Here is a 17,663-nt window from a genome sequence, read left to right as displayed (position 1 = left end):
AAGGAAGGAAGGAAGGAAGGAAGGAAGGAAGGAAGGAAGGAAGGAAGGAAGGAAGGAAGGAAGGAAGAGAAAAGAAAAGAGAAGAGAAAAGAAAAGAGAAATAAAAGAAAAGAAAGAAATGGTGTGCTGAGTTTATCCTGGGAGTTACTTGCTCCCAGGACATGGCTGTGTACCTGGTTCCTGAATTCCAGTTTGAAATACACAGAGGTCTACGATACTTCGTAACAGCTGGTTTTAAGGTATGACATAAAATTATGTTTCTTCTAAAAGTGTATTTTTATGTATATTTAAGTATATATTTGATTTATATATTCCCTTCTCCTATAACATTAAAATATAATTGTATGGGCCGGGAGCAGTGACTCACGCCTGTAATCCCAGCATCTTGGGAGGCCGAGTCAGATGGATCACACTGTCAAGAGATCGAGACCATCCTGGCAAACATGGCGAAACACCGTCTCTACTAAAAATACAAAAATTAGCTGGGCGTGGTGGCATGCGCCTGTAGTCCCAGCTACTTGGGAAACTGAGGCAGGAGAAGCACTTGAACCCAAGAGGCAGAGGTTACCGTGAGCCACTGCGCTTTAGCCTGGTGAAAAAGTGAGACTTCCTCTCAAAAAAAAAAAAAAAAAATTGAATCATATCAACCAACAGTGCCCAGTCAATAACTGTTGCTTGCTGTAGGAACACAAAAGCCTCTTACACTTAGAAAGACACATAGGAGGCGCTCGCTGTGCCTTCCAGCACCTGCCAGAATTCCAGGCATATTTTCAGATTGAAAGGGACAGTTTGGAAACCCGTGTAGAGGATTCTCAAACTATTTCACCAAAATAATGGCATTTCTAATGCGGGAAACGAAAGATCACTTGGTTTCTCAGGCTTCCTCCCCTGCACCCAACCGGAGGCTTTCTCACCTTCGGACCCACCAGCCACCTCAGCGCCTGCCTTCCTGAAATCTAAACACCACTTGTATGATCAGTTCTTCCCTGGCATGAGAAATGAGCCTTCCCATGCCCGAGTGACTCTAAATTACTAAGCCCCACAGCCTCATCCTCGCTATCCAGACTTCAGCCTTCACAGGGCATGGCCAGCCTGGGCTCCAGAGCATCTGTGGTTACAGCAGAGGGTGTCGACATTTTTTGGAATGTTAATTTAAGGAAACATTCAGCCTGGGTGTTCCCTGGGCCTAAACCTGAATGAGCAGTGGCTCCTTCCAACCGCTCCACAGAACATAATTAATTTGGATCCCAGGGTCAGTTGCCCTCGGCTCTCTGGGCTTCCTGACCCAGGACCAGCCCCTGACCCAGCTGTCCCCATTTGCCCTGGGGGTGGTTGAGATTTTCCTGCCAGGCTCCTGTAGACACAGCCCCCCATGTCAGATGCATGAAAACCAGTGTGATGGCCGCCCTCCCGCCCTCAGCCTCCTGAGACAGACCCCAGCAGAGACCACGAGTTAACACTTATGTAAATCCACAGACCAACAGAGAAAACCACAGGCAAACAGAGAAAACAGAAAGCCCAGAAGTAAACCCAAATGCCAATGAAAATATGAATCCACGGAACCTTCAGTCACTGGCAGCTGCTCCCCATGTGAACAACAAGACTGTCAAACCAGAATAGGTGGGTGTCAGCAAGGAGCAGGGAGAGAAGCCCACAAGAAGAGAAGCAGGAGGCAGCCTGCACCCACCTCAGAACGGAGACAGATGCCCAGGATGACCTCGGACAGACTGCACCTGCTGACTTGCCACTGCCAGAGGTACACTAAATACTGACATTGCAGAATTTAGAGCTTTCCAATGCTCAATGTCTAACAGAAGATGTACTGGGAATTGGATGGTGTTGGGAGATCACCTTTGAATTCACAAATCTATTTTTATCAAGAATTGAATAAACAAACATTCCCTGATTAGTGCCTTATAATAATGATGCACTGTTCTGTGCACATAATATCGCTGTGTCTAATCTTTCAGCAGCATGTGCCATTCCAGCTGTTTTCTAGGAACACTACGAAGTAATCAGTGCCATCCGTGTTGTCACAACTGGTCTCCTTGGAAACCCACGGCTTCCACAACCTTAACTTCTGCCATTCATCTGAGCTTGGTACCCAGGACAGAGATGCAAACAGAACCGACCCATATAGAGAATAATTAGAAGGGACAGGTCACAAAAGATGGATGCATCATCCTTAAAAAGAGTGTACTAGATCATTGTATTTCTGCTGCTAACTTTAGTTTCCTTAAATTAGGTCTTATGCCAACAAATTTCAAAACAGACCCACTGTTTTAGTCCATTCTCACACTGCTAATAAAGGCACACCCAAGACTGGGTAATTTATAAAAGAGAGAGGTTTAATTAACTAACAGTTCAGCATGGCTGGGGAGGCCTCAGGAAACTTACAATCATGGAGGCAATGGAAGCAAACACATCCTTCTACATGTGGCAGCAAGAAGGAGAAGTACAAGCAGGGGAAATGCCATACGCTTATAAAATCATCAGATCTTGTGAGAACTCACTCACTGTCACGAGAACACCATGGGGTAAACCACCTCATGATTCAACCATCTCCACCTGGTCCCTCCCACAACACATGCGGATTATGGGAACTACAAGAAGAGATTTGGGTGAGGACACAGCCAAACTGTATCACCCGTGTTAAATAATGATGCCACTATGTGATCTTGAACACAAGGAAAACGAAGAAAATAGACCAACGTCAAACAGACCTACTTATGGTGCCCAGGTCATTAGCAGACACTTCACCTCCTTGTTTTTATTGGTAAAGAAAGAGCATCTGTCATGGGTAACCAAGATGCTCTGTGGTTCTGAAACATTTTCCCATGGAAATGAACAAGCCTTTCTGGCAACTGCATCTCTGCTTTTATAATCGCCTGTGTGATACTCAAAAACAACTTGACTGATTCCTCTAGACAGCACCTGCAGATTAAAAAATGAAAGCAAAGCTGCTCCTGTTTTAACTTTGGTATAGTCATATGTGCCCTCATCTTATGAACGATGTCACCAAGCCACAAGAATCCACAGAGGCGACACTGATGGATGCACCTGCTTTTCTACAGATTAACTCGAGCATTTTAAATTGTGGAAACACAGAAATATACATACATGGTTTATTTAACCTGTGTTATGGGCTGACCTGCATGCTCCAAACATTCATCTGTTGAAGCCTCAACACCCAGTGTGGCCAAATTTGCAGAAGGGAGTAACTAGAGTTAAATGAAGTCACAGGAGCGGGGCCCTGATGCAGTCTGATGGGTATCCCCCTAGACACAGAGGGTCAGCCCTGTGAGGGCACAGGGAGAAGGTGGGGCCCACAAACTCACACTCGAGAGAGGCCTCAAGAGGAACTGCCATGGTAATGCCGTGACTTCAGATATCCAGCGTCCAGGGCTGAGAGAGGACAGACTCCTGTTGTGTGAGCCACTCCATCCCGGCCACTTTGCTCTGATAGCCTGAGCTAAGTAATACATCCAGGTAAAAAGAAGCATGAGAGATACCCACTGATATAAATCATCCTGTAGGGCAAGTCTGTGAAACATTCTGCTTCAACCAATTATGCGTTAGGAATACATAAAATTCAGGAGAAAAAGAACTAAAATTTTAATTAGAAAAAATGATAAATTTTGTCCTCATTTTTCTAAATTGTTTTTATCAAATGTTGTGCACAAATTGCTAAACAAATTGAAAATCATTTGAAAGGAAACCTATGTCCCTTTTACCAACAAAAGGCAGCTCTCCTAAAAGAATTAAGAACGGTATTTCTTTAACGTAATACACATGACGAACCCCATCGCTGGGCACTGGTGGCAGCTTTACAACCTCTTCCCTGCTTGAGTGGCACAGGGAGGAGCGTCCCAGTGACAGCAGAGGCAGCAGAGAGCACTAGCATCCTGCTCCTCATATGACCAGGCTTTGGGGCTGCGCCTCTTCCCCTAGTTCTAGCACAGCGAGTCACCCAGAGACCCCAGCAGCACCCACACCTGAGTGCAGCTCGGCAGCACAAAGGCACGCTCCTCCATCCCCACCTCCAAGGGCATCTCGAGGCTAAGTAACTAAGTCTCAATCTCAAGAAAGAGGTGACTTGTAAATAAATGAATGGATGGTGTGCTAGAAATGAAAAGGGGAATTATCCTTGAAAGGCAGCTCAATGCGAATGCAGTGTGTGGATGCCACGCTCGCATTCTATTGTGATGAGAAACCTTCACACAGAATGTCCCCTTGCAAGTTTTAAGTGCACCACGCATTACTGTGGGTTGCGTGCACCACATGGCACAGCTGACCTCCCATAGCACACCTTACCTCCCGTGGCACAGCTGACTTCCTGTGGCACAGCTGACCTCTTGTGGCACAGCTGACCTTTCATAGCACACCTGACCTCCCACGGCACAGATGACCTTTTGTGACCCAGCTGGTCTCCCATAGTACAGCTGACCTTTCGTGACACAGCTGACTGTGTCCTGCCTGAACCTGAATAATCCCCACAAGGCGGTGTCTCAGAGCTGCTCTAAGAAGCCATGAGGGGCCAGCACGGAGCCTCCCAGACGCTCAGCCTCCAAGTCACCTTTCCGTGTTTTCATGCCAGCTCCCAGCCCACCCACTCCAGCCCACTCCGCGTGCTACATGTGTGTTTACTAGTTTGAAGTGCTGGCTCCATGGATGGAATAATCAAGGCTAACAGCCAAGCAGTCCCGCATTCACCCCCCTGGGTTCTTGAGGGCCTCTGCACATCATTCCCAGGTGTGCGCCTCTCCTGTCTGTTCCAGGGTGTTTCATGCTGCCATGTCTAGACCATTTTACTCAAGGGGCTCAGAAATTCTTCTTAAATCATATAATCAACTCCACACATGTAATGAGTTCTATCATATTTATAATTAATTAGGTGCTGTCTTGGTCAATTTGTGTTGCTATCACAGAATACCTGAGACTGGGCACTTGAGACAGAAAGGAGGTTTCTCTAGCTCACAGATCTGCAGGCTGAGAAGCTCAGGGCGTGGCTCTGGCCTCAGACAGGAACTTCATGTTATGTCACAACATGACAGAGAAGGTCAAAGGTGAAGGAGACACCTGCAAACACGCAATGGCCAAGCAGCACCCTGGCTTCATGACAACCCACTCTCAGGGGAGCTAATCTATTCCCAACAGAACTAGTCCCATCTTGCAAAAGTGAGAACTGGCTCACCACCAAGAGAACAGCAGCCAGACGCCCATGAGGGATCCACCTGTGACCCAAACTCCTCCACTTGGCCCCATCTCCAACACTGTGGAGCAAATTTCCATGTGAGTTGTTTTGGTTCTTTAGTCTACTTTTCTATTTTAAATCCAGGGAGGACACGTGTAGGTTTGTTACATGGGTACATTGTACAACATTGAAGTCTGGGCTTCTAATGATCCTATCACCCAAGTAGTGAGCACAGCACCCCACTAGCAGTTTTCCCACCTTTGCCCCTTTCCCTTCCTTCCCCATTTTTGGAGTCCCCAGTGTCTACGTTCCCACATCTATGTCCATGTGTGCTCAAAGCTTATCTCCCACTTAGTGAGAACATGTGGTATTTGGTTTTCTGTTCCTGTGTTAATTCTCTTATGATAACAGCTTCCAGCTCCATCCACGTTGCTGCAAACGACATGATTTCATCCTTTTTATTATGGCTGCTTGGTATATCATGATGTATATACACACATTTTCTTTAACTAGTCCACCACTGATGAACACCAGGTGGATTCCATGTCTTTGCTATTGTGAACAGTGCTGCAATGAACATGCACGTACCTCTGTCTTTTTGATAGAATAATTTATTTCCCTTTGGGTACATACCCAGTAATGGGATTGCCGGGTTGAATGGTAATTCTATTTTTAGTTCTTTGACAAACCTCCAAACTGCTTTCCACCAAGGCTAAACTAATTTACATTCTCACCAACAGTGTACAAGCGTTCCTTTTCTCTACAGCCTTTCCAGCATTTGTTATTTTTTGACTTTTTGACAACAGCCATTCTGACTGCTGTGAGATGGTATCTCATTGTGGTTTTGATTTGCACCTCTCTGATGATTAGTGATGTTAAGCATTTTTTCATACTTTTTTGCAACATGAGTTTGGGTGAGAACAAAAAACCATATCCAAACCATAGGAGGTGCCAATGAAAAACAAATGCACTATCCAGAGATTCTTCACCTGTGGGCAAAGAAGGTCTAGGAGACCAGAGGGACTGTGGAACACACAGAGGAGGTAGATAGATAAGCAGAAATGGAGATCATTATAATGTTTACTTTTGCTAAAGTGTATATGGATGACAATATATCAAAAAAATACTCCTCACTTAAATGAATTAACAAATTAATAGGAGAGTTAAGTTTTCCAGTTAATGAATACTGAAGGTATAGCTGTCACTATTCAGGGGTCTATGGTTTTTAACACTGAAATCACAGGCTGTTCTGGAAGGGCCAATACCAGTTTCAGCCCAGATGAACACTGTAGGGACAGACACACTCAACAGGTTGCTGAGGGAGGGAGCACTCAGCATGAACACACACCCCAAGACTCACACCCTTTTTCATCCTTAGTCACTTTTTTGTTGTGGTGGTGTAAAATATAAATAACAAATGTTTCCATTTTAGTCATTTTAAGCATAAAGTGTTTTCAGTGGCATTAATTGGATTGACAATACTGTACAACCGTCGGCATTATGGTATTTCCAAAATTTTTAAATGCCACTAGTAACTCTGTGCCCATGTAGCAGTAACTCCCCTTCCCTCCACCCCAGTCCCCTGTAATCTCTATTAGATTCTGTGTTTTTTTTAATTTGCCTATTCTAGGTACCTCATATAACTGAAATCATTCAATATTTATATTTCTGCGTCTCACACATTTCACCTAGTATCTTTTCAAGGTTCACCCAAGTTGTCACATGTATAAGCACTTCATTCCTTTTCATGTCTGAGTAATATTCCATTGTACATAGAAGTCACATTGTGTTTATCTGTCCATCCACTGATGGACGCATGGGTTGCTTCCACCTTTCACCTGTTGTGACTAATGCTGCTAGGAACACTGGAGCCCAAACATCTATTTGAGTCACTGCCATGGCTGCCTTTGGCCATAGGCTGAGGCAGGAAATTGCAGGGTCACAGAATGCCAGCTCATTTGCCCTAGCAGCCAAATGTTACATTCCCACCAACAATGTGTGAGGGTTCCAGTTTCCCCACATCATGGCCAAATCCGGCTTTGTCCTTTGTTGTTGTTTTAACTGCCATCTAGTCAGCATAAAATAGAATCTTGTAGATTTGGCTGACATCTCCTTTATGGCTAATGACACTGAGCACATTTCTTGATGTGTTTTGGCCATTTGTATGTCATCTTTGGAAAAATGTCTGCTCATATCTTTTGCCCATTTTTAGACAGGTTGTTTGTCCTTCTGTTGTTGAGTTGCAGGAGTTATTTATATTTTCTTAATAACAAACATGTATCACACATGTGATTTACAGATGTTTTCTTCCATTCACAGTGTCGTCTATACACCAAAGTTTTTCTCTTATATAAACAAGGCCCAATTTATCTATTTATTTTTCTTTTGTCGCCTGTGCTTTTAGTGTTATATTTAAAAAATCATTGCTAAAACCAAGGCCACAAAGATTTGTCCTGTTTCCTTCTAGAGACTTTATACTTTAGTTTTTTCAATTAGCCTTAGATCACTTTTGAGTTAATTTTTGCATATAGTGTGAGATAGGGGTTCAACTCCATTCTTTTGCTTGTTTATCCATGGTTTTCACAGCACCATTTAAAAGATTATTCTTTCCCCATTCAATGGACTTGGCACTCTTGTCAAAAATAAGTTGGCCACTATAATAGTGAATACATGTCAATATACAATTGTCCAAGCCCACAGAACACCAAGTGCAAACCTTAAATGACAGACTTTGGGTGATTATGATGTGTAAACCCAGGTTCCACAATTTTGACAAATGCACCACCTCTGGTGAAGGATGTTAATAATGAGTGAGTTAATAATGTGAGAGGAGCAGTACATGTGAAATCTCTGAACCTTCCACTCAATTTTGCTGTGAACCTAAAACTGCTCTAAAAATTAAAGTTTTAAAATTAATTAAATGTGTTACAGGTGTGAGGGTTTATTTATAAACTTGAAATTCTATTCCATGGATCCATATGGCTATTCTTACACTAGTACCGTGTTGTTTTCATTACATTAGCTTTGAATTAAGTGTTAAAATCAACAGTATATTCCCCCAACTTTGTTCTTTTTCAAGGTTGGTTTGGATATTCGGACTCCATTGAAATTCCACATAAATTTTAAGATGAAATTTCCTATTTCTGCCCAAAAGGTAGTTCAAATTGTGATCACAATTGCATTAAATCTGTAGAGTACTTTGGGTAATATCTTTTTGGCAATATTAAATTTACCAATCCATGAACACAGAATGTCTTTCCATTCGTATATAGCTTTAATTTCTTTTAGCACTGTTTTGTAGTTTTCTATGAACAGCCTTTTGCCTCCTTGGTCAAATTTATATTTAAGTATTTTATTCTCTTTAATGCTACTATAAATGGGATTGTTTCCTTCATTTCCTTTTTTGATCATTCATTGCTGGTGCATAAAAATACAACTAATTTTTGTGGGCTGGTGTGTATCTTGCAACTTTGCCAAATTTACTTTGCTGAGTTGATTAGCTCTAAAATGTTTCTTTGTTTTTTATCCTGGTGGATTTTTTAGGGTTTTCTACATATAATGTCATATGATCTGTGAACAGAAATAGTTGAACTTATTGCAATTCAATTTGGATTATTTTCTTTGCCTAACTGTTCTCTGTAGAACTTTCTAGAACTATGTTGAATAGAAGTTAGAAAGCAGAAACTGGACCCCTTCCTGACACCTTACACTAAAATTAACTCCAGATGGATTAAAGACTTAAACATAAAACCTAACACCATAAAAGCCTTGCAAGAAAATCTAGGCAAAACCATTCAGGACATAGGTGTAGACAAGGACTTCATCATCAAAACACCAAAAGCATAGGCAACAAAAACCAAAATAGACAAACGGGGCCTAATCAAACTCCACAGCTTCTGCACAGCAAAAGAAACAGTCATTAGAGTGAATCAGCAACCAACAGAATGGGAACAAATTTTTGCAGTCTACCGATCTGACAAAGGGCTGATATCCAGAATTTACAAAGAACTAAAACAGATTTACAAGAAAAAAAACAACAAGCCCATTCAAAAGTGGGCAAAGGACATGAACAGACACTTTACAAAAGAAGACATACATGACACCAACAAACATATGAAAAAATGCTCATCATCACTGGTCATCAGAGAAATGCAAATGAAAACCACATTGAGATACCATCTCATGCCATTTAGAATGGCAATCATTAAAAAATCTAGAGACAACAGATGCTGGAGAGGATGTGGAGAAATAGGAACACTTTTACACTGTTGGTGGGGGTGTAAATTAGTCCAACCATTGTGGAAAACAGCGTGGCGATTCCTCAAGGACCTAGATATAGAAATTCCATTTGACCCAGCAATGCCATTACTGGGTATATATCCAAAGGATTATAAATCGTTCTACTATCAGGGCACATGCAAACGAATATTTATTGCAGCACTGTTCACAACAGCAAAGACCTGGAACCAACCCAAATGCCCATCTATGATAGACTGGGTAGGGAAAATGTGGCACATATACACCATGGAATATTATGCAGCCATCAAAAACGATGAGTTCGTGTCCTTTGTAGGGACATGGATGAACCTGGAAACCATCATTCTCAGCAAACTGACACAAGAACAGAAAATCAAACACCGCATGTTCTCACTTATAGGTGGGGTGTTGAACAATGAGAACATGTGGACACAGGGTAGGGAGCATCACACACTGGGGTCTGCTGGGGGGAAATAGGGGAGGGACAGCGGGAGGTGGGGAGTTGGGGAGAGATAGCATGGGGAGAAATGCCAGATATAGGTGAAGGGGAGGAAGGCAGCAAATGATGCTGCCATGTATGTACCTATGCAACAATCTTGAATGTTCTTCACATGTACCCCAAAACCTAAAATGCAATAAAAAAAAAAAAGAAGTTAGAAAGTGGGCATCATTACTTAGTTCCTGTCTTAGGTGAAAAGTTTCAGTCTTTCCCAACTGAGTATGATATCAGTTACAGATTTTTCATATAAGGTCTTTGTGATGTTAAGAAAATCCACTCTCCTAATTTAATGAGTGTTTTTATCATAAAGAAGACTGGATTTTGTCAAATACTTTTTCTGCATCAATTGAGATGATTATGTGGGCTTTTGATTCTCATTCTATTAATGTGATGCATTACATTGATTGATTTTAATATGTTGAACCACCCTTGTATTCCTAGAGTAAATCTCATTTGGTCACAATGTGCAATCCTTTTACAACATTGTTGGATTTGCTTTGCTAGTGTTTTGCTGAGGAATTTTGCATGTATATTTATGCAGGATGTTGGTCTGTAGTTTTCTTCTAGTGATTTTACCTGGTTTTTGGTTTTAAAGTAATGCTGGCCTCACAGAATGAGTTAAAAACATTCCTTTCCCTTCCATTTTTGAAGCACCAGAGAAAGATTAATGTTAACTCTTTAAATGCTTGACAGAGCTCACCAGTGAAGCCATCAAGTCCTGGGCTTTTCTTTGTTGGGAGGTTTTTGATTGTCAATTCTGTATCCTTACTAGTCATAGGTCTGTCCAGGTTTTCTATTTTTTAATGTTCAGTGTTGGCAGGTAGCGTGTTTCTAGAAATTTATCCACTTCATCTAAGTTATCCAGTTTGTTGGCATACACTTGTTCACAGTATTCTCAAGTTAAAAAGTAATGCCTCCTCTGTCATTTCTGAATTAAGAAATTGGAGACTGCCCTCTTTTTCACTTAATCCATCTCAATAAAGGTTTACCAATTTTCTTGATCTTTTTCAAGAAACAACCTTCGGGTTTATTTTCTGTATTATTTATCTACACTGTATGTCCTTCCTTCTGCTAACTTTACGTTTAGTTTGCTATTCTTTTTCTAATTCCTTGAGATGTACAATCAAATTATTGATTTGATATCTTTCTGGATTTTTAGTGTGAGTTGCTATTCATTTCCCTCTGAGTACTGCTTTCACTGCAACCCACAGGCCTCGGTATGTGGTGCTTTTGCTTTCATTTGTCTGCAGCTCTTTTCTTTTTTTTTTTTTTTTCAACTTTTTTTTTATTGCATTTTAGGTTTTGGGGTACATGAGAAGAACATGCAAGATTGTTGCACAGATACACACATGGCAGTGTGATGTGCTACCTTCCTCCCCTTCACCTATATCTGGCATTTCTCCCCATGCTGTCTCTTCCCAACTCCCCACCTCCCACTGTCCCTCCCCTAGTTCACCCCAACAGACCCCATTGTGTGATGCTCCCCTCCCTGTGTCCATGTGTTCTCATTGTTCAACACCCACCTATGACTGAGAACATGTGGTGTTTGATTTTCTGTTCTTGTGTCAGTTTGCTGAGAATGATGGTTTCCAGGTTCATCCATGTCCCTACAAAGGACACGAACTCATCATTTTTGATGGCTGCATAGTAATCCATGGTGTATATGTGCCACATTTTCCCTACCCAGTCTATCATAGATGGGCATTTGGGTTGGTTCCAGGTCTTTGCTATAGTAAACAGTGGAGCATTGAACATTCGTTTGCATGTGCCCTGATAGTAGAACGATTTATAATCCTTTGGATATATACCCAGTAATGGCATTGCTGGGTCAAATGGAATTTCTATTTCTAGGTCCTTGAGGAATCGACACACTATCTTCCACAATAGTTGAACTAATTTACACTCCTGCCAACAGTGTAAAAGTGTTCCTATTTCTCCACATCCTCTCCAGCATGTGTTATCTCCAAATTTTTTAATGATTGCCATTCTAAATGGCGTGAGATGGTATCTCAATGTGGTTTTGATTTGCATTTCTCTGATGACCAGTGATGATGAGCATTTTTTCATATGTTTGTTGGTCTCATGTATGTCTTCTTTTGTAAAGTGTCTGTTCATGTCCTTTGCCCACTTTTGAATGGGCTTGTTAGTTTTTTTCTTGTAAATCTGTTGTTTTAGTTCTTTGTAGATTCTGGATATCAACCCTTTTTCAGGTGGATAGATTGCAAAAATTTTTTCCCATTCTGTTGGTTGCCCGTTCACTCTAATGACTGTTTCTTTAGCCGTGCAGAAGCTGTGGAGTTTGATTAGGTCCCATTTGTCTATTCTGGCTTTTGTTGCCAATGTTTTTGGTGTTCCGGTGATGAAGTCCTTGCCTAAACCTATGTCCTGAATGTTTTTTTCTAGATTTTCTTCTAGAGATTTTATGGTGTCAGGTCTTATGTTTAAGTCTTTAATCCCTCTGGAGTTAATTTTAGTATAAGGTGCCAGGAAGGGGTCCAGTTTCTACTTTCTGCACATGGCTAGCCAGTTTTCCCAACACCATTTATTAAACAGGGAATCATTTCCCCACTGCTTGTTTTTGTCAGGTTTGTCAAAGATCAGATGGTTGCAGATGGGTGGTGTTGCCTCTGAGGTCTCTGTTCTGTTCCGTTGGTCTTTATCTCTGTTTTGGTACCAGTGCCATGCTGTTTTGATTACCATAGCCTTGTAGTATAGTTTGAAGTCCGGCAGTGTGATGCCTCCTGCTTTGTTTTTTTTTTTGCTTAGAATTGATTTGGCTATGCGGGCTCTCTTTTGGTTCCATATGAAGTTTAAGGTGGTTTTTTCCAGTTCTGTGAAGAAGGTCATTGGTAGCCTGATGGGGATAGCGTTGAATCTGTAAATTACTTTGGGCAGTATGGCCATTTTCGCAATGTTGATTCTTCCTAACTATGACCATGGAATGTTTCTCCATCTGTTTGTGTCCTCTCTTATTTCATTGAGCAGTGGCTTGTAGTTCTCCTTGAAGAGGTCCTTTACATCCTTTGTTAGTTGTATTCCTAGGTATTTTATTCTCTTTGTGGCAATTGTGAATGGCAGTTCATTCTTGATTTGGCTCTCTTTAAGTCTGTTATTGGTGTATAGGAATGCATGTGATTTTTGCACATTGATTTTGTATCCTGAGACTTTGCTGAAGCTGCTTATCAGTTTCAGGAGATTTTGGGCTGAGACGATGGGGTCTTCTAGATATACAATCATGTCATCTGCAAATAGAGACAATTCGACTTCCTCCTTTCCTATTTGAATACCCTTTATTTCTTTTTCTTGCCTGCTTGCTCTGGCTAGAACTTCCAATACTATATTGAATAGGAGTGGTGAGAGAGGGCATCCCTGTCTAGTGACAGATTTCAAAGGGAATGCTTCCAGTTTTTGCCCATTCAGTATGATATTGGTTGTTGATTTGTTGTAAACAGCTTTTATTATTTTGAGATACGTTCTGTCAATACCTAGTTGATTGAGGGTTTTTAGCATAAAGAGCTGTTGAATTTTGTCAAAGGCCTTCTCTGCATCAATTGAGATAATCATGTGGTTTTTTTTCTTTGGTTCTGTTTATATGGTGAATTACGTTTATAGACTTGTGTATGATGAACCAGCCTTGCATCCCCGGGATGAAGCCTACTTGATCATGGTGGATAAGCTTTTTGATGTGCTGTTGCAATCAATTTGCCAGTATTTTATTGAAGATTTTTACATCTATGTTCACCATGGATATCGGCCTGAAGTTTTCTTTACTTGTTGAGTATCTGCTGGGTTTTCCTGTGTCATTTCTTCTTTGATCCATTGGTTATTTAAGAATGTGTTGTTTAATTTCCGCATACTTGTGATCTTTCTAGTTTCATTCTATTATTGATCTCTACTTTCATTTCACTGTAGTTGGAAAAAATAATTTGTATTATATTAGATATTTTGATTTATTAAATTTTTGTTTTGTAGCCAACCATGTGGTCTATCTGGAGAATGGTCTGGATAGCATTCTCCAGGACAGTCCACATGCTTGAGAAGAATGTGTAGTTACTATCATTGGGTGCAAAAAGAGATTTTACCAAATAGTTAACACATCTATCTGTTAGATCCAATTGGCTTATACTGTTACTCAATTCCTCTATTTTCTTATTGATCTTCTGATTGTCATATTATTGAAAATGGGTTATTGAAGTCACTATTACTGCAGAACTGTTTATTTCTCTCTTGAGTTCTGTCAATTATTGCTTCATTTGGGGACTCTGCTATTATGTGCCCACACATTTACAATTGCTGTATCTTCCTGATATGTTAATCTTTTATCAGTGTAAAAATGTCCTTCTTTGTTTCTAGAACGCCTGAGCTTTAACTGGACTTAGGGCACTTCAGAACAAGAATTGGCAAATTCAGGCCAGTAAACCAAATACCACCACCTGTTTTTGTATGATCCACAAGCTAAAAATGTTTTTTTATATTGTTAGATGACTGAAAAATCAAAATAAACTTTATGGCCTGAAAATTACATGAAATCCAAATTTCAGGATCCATAAAGCGTTACTGTTAGTTGGCAATGTGCACTCACCCCTGTGCTGTCTGAGCCACTTCCACACTACAATGGCAGACACAATTAACTGCAACAGAGACCATATGGCCTGCAATGCCTAAAATACTTATTGCCCAACCCTTTTCAGAAATAGTTTGGATGTGCTTACCCTAAGATAAATACTGTATCTCCTAGCTTACCTTGACTTGAAGAATGGCCATTTGACTACGTTTTGGATGGTAAGTTGTCAGCAGAAATACATGAGTGGCCCTGAAATACACTGGTAAGAACACGGAATGTGTCCTTCTCTGCCCCTTTCTTCTAACTCACGGCTAGGAAGAAAACAAGAAGGCAGGGAAGATGTGCTGGCATCTCTCTTGGTCCATGAAATGAAAGACACATCAATGACAGCAAAGCCACAAAGTGAAGGCGCCATGCCATGGACAATAGAGGAACTTCCACAGAGCCTTGGAGGTCCCAAACGCGGCCCTTGTTTATATCATACAAAAAGTATCCTCTTTCCCTAGGGTCACTGTTGTTTTAGACTATTTTGGGGTGCTTTGTTAGAATATGATCTACACTGACATTTGCCTTCCCCTAGGGTTGCTGTATTTCAGTATCCTTTGAGTCAGGTCAAATGTATCTGGCAAATAATTGGCTCCAGTACAAGTCAACAAAAATGGTCTCCAAAAACATGGCACTTACACTGTTAGACTTGTGACAAAGAATTTGTCATTTTCTATCCACTGTGTAACAGGTTTGAGGATATTCTTAATAAACTACATGCATACCAAAGAAAAAAAGATTTTACCAAATGCAGTATTTAACATTGACACATTATCAGATCATTCTAGTCCTAGAACAGCCGTTGAAAATCTTGTAGCTCATGTTAGGTTTTTTGTTTTTGTAATAAAACTATCTTTCAAATAAATTCATATACAAAAACTCCAATATAAAAACAGATGAGAGCAAAGAAACTCATCCTGAAACCTGGACGTGGAGACTGGCACCCCACCCTCTGTAGCTGTCCCAGGTCCTCAAGTCCCTTTCTGGAATACTCCAATTTTACTAAATACTTTCTAAATGCCAATTCAAACTTTTCAATAAAATTTGCTCACTACCACTAGTCACTGTCAATTTGTATTAATAACATCCACAAGCTTTACTGAATCTATTTTGGTTACTGAGGAATCTTTCATTTTTCACCCGAGCCTTCATTTTGCTTTGAGTAGGTCAGATACAAAACACCTGGATTTATAGGTAAATTTTGCTACAAAAATTTTTTTAAGGTCTGTGGCTAGTATTTAGAACAGACTGCTGTTTGCTCAGGTCACAGTCATACCTATGAGGGAGCCTCCAAGTTATGAACTCTGTACACTACAGCTTAAAAGATAGCACAAGCATTCATCTACTACAATCGCAAGGCGTCTGATGGGGCCAGTTTTATGGTACTTATAGTACGGGTTATTGATATGTTTAATTAAAAAATAACTGATCAGTAATACATGGGCGATTTTCATTACCTAACAATAACACTGAGAACAGCTTGGACTCAGGTAACAAGGCCCAACCACAAAATCAGCCACAGAGTCTGTGGGCTCCGACACAGGTATTTCCTACTTGTTATTCTGTCAGAAGAAACATTGATGGGTTTTAGAAGAAAATGATAGTTCTTTTTTAAACAGCGAAGTGACAAAGTATATAATAGGCATTTATGTAAGTTTTGATCTCATTTCTTCTCTCGGATGGATGGAGTAATTCATAGGAAGCGAGAAAATTACCGAGTAAGGATTTAAAAAGATTTGTGATAGAAGCAATTTCTCTAGATGGAAACTTGAATAAAAATGTTGTACCCCACACTTCCCCACCTCTGGGGGGTGAGAAGCCTTGTCTGAATCCACGCCTGTGACTCCTCACTGCCAAGATGAGGCGAAATGAGTGGCAGCCTTGAGTAGGTGCTGAGCCCTGGCCCCATTCAGAGAGCATGTCATGCCTTCAGGAGGAAAGCATGACTCAGTACCTCACCAATCTATTTAACCCCCAAAATCTAAATTTGGTTACAGGTTAGGAAGTCTTAAGACACATATGCCCTACTGGAACAAACGAGACTCTTAAAAATGAAGATTTCCAATTAAAAGCCGAAGCGCAGCCAAATACGGCAAAGCCCCTGGCCCTCCAAACACCACTTGGTTTCACCCTAAGAGGCAGTCACTTTCTGTTTACTTCTAAATACTGTTTTGAATAAAGAAATCATCAGCTCTGAGTCAAGACTACAGTTAGAAGGATTTTCTATTTCATCATTTGCCTCATTCTTTTCATTTTTTTTAATTCAACCACCAGGTACTGGGTTTTCCGTGCTTCATGTGTGTACGCAGACTGGCACTCATGATACATTTACTGTCTTTGAGAAGAAGGACACACCGAGTCCCTGCTAAGGTGTGCTGGTCTCTCCTTAGCTGGCAGCACCTCTCTGGGTGGCCACCGCCAGCAGCCATCTGCTCCTCTGCCTGACGCTTGCTGTTCATTATGTGTCTCCATCATAAATTGTCACTCCATCTCTCTTATTCTCAATAGACCCTTTGGAGCAAATTCTATGACGAATGGTCTTGGAAGTGGGAATTACGTAATAAAATCCCATTCAAGATGCCATTTATGAGTTCTCCTCCTTTAACAACCTCTAATGGGACAGGAGTGTGGTGACAACAGTGAAGCTCCCCTTCAGATTGAAGCAGTTTTTCTGATAACCATGGAGGGCTCTTTATCTTGATATGCAAGAAGATGAGTGAAAACAGTAATGGTCATCTTCACTTAAATATGATCTGAGTCCTTTACAAGCAACCTTCTCAATAAATACAGCAGTGGCATGCAGAGGAAAGTACAGGATAACCCCGTCCTCATCCTGGCCGTGCTGCTGGCCCTCCACGTCTCCCAACACCGTAAGAGAAGTGCGGGCTACCCCATCCTCATCCTGGCCACACTGCTGACCCTCCACGTCTCCCAACACCATAAGGGAAGTGCAGGCTAGCCCCGTCCTCATCCTGGCCACACTGCTGACCCTCCACATCTCCCAACACCATAAGGGAAGTGTGGGGTAGCCCCATCCTCACCCCAGCCACACTGCTGACCCTCCACGTCTCCCAACACCATAAGGGAAGTGTGGGGTAGCCCCG

Source organism: Sapajus apella, unplaced genomic scaffold, assembly GCF_009761245.1.
Source record: "Sapajus apella isolate SASKATOON/1434 unplaced genomic scaffold, GSC_monkey_1.0 scaffold223, whole genome shotgun sequence".
NCBI lineage: Eukaryota > Metazoa > Chordata > Mammalia > Primates > Cebidae > Sapajus > Sapajus apella.
The sequence above is the reverse complement of the archived record's forward strand: the minus strand, read 5'-3'. Positions refer to the sequence as shown.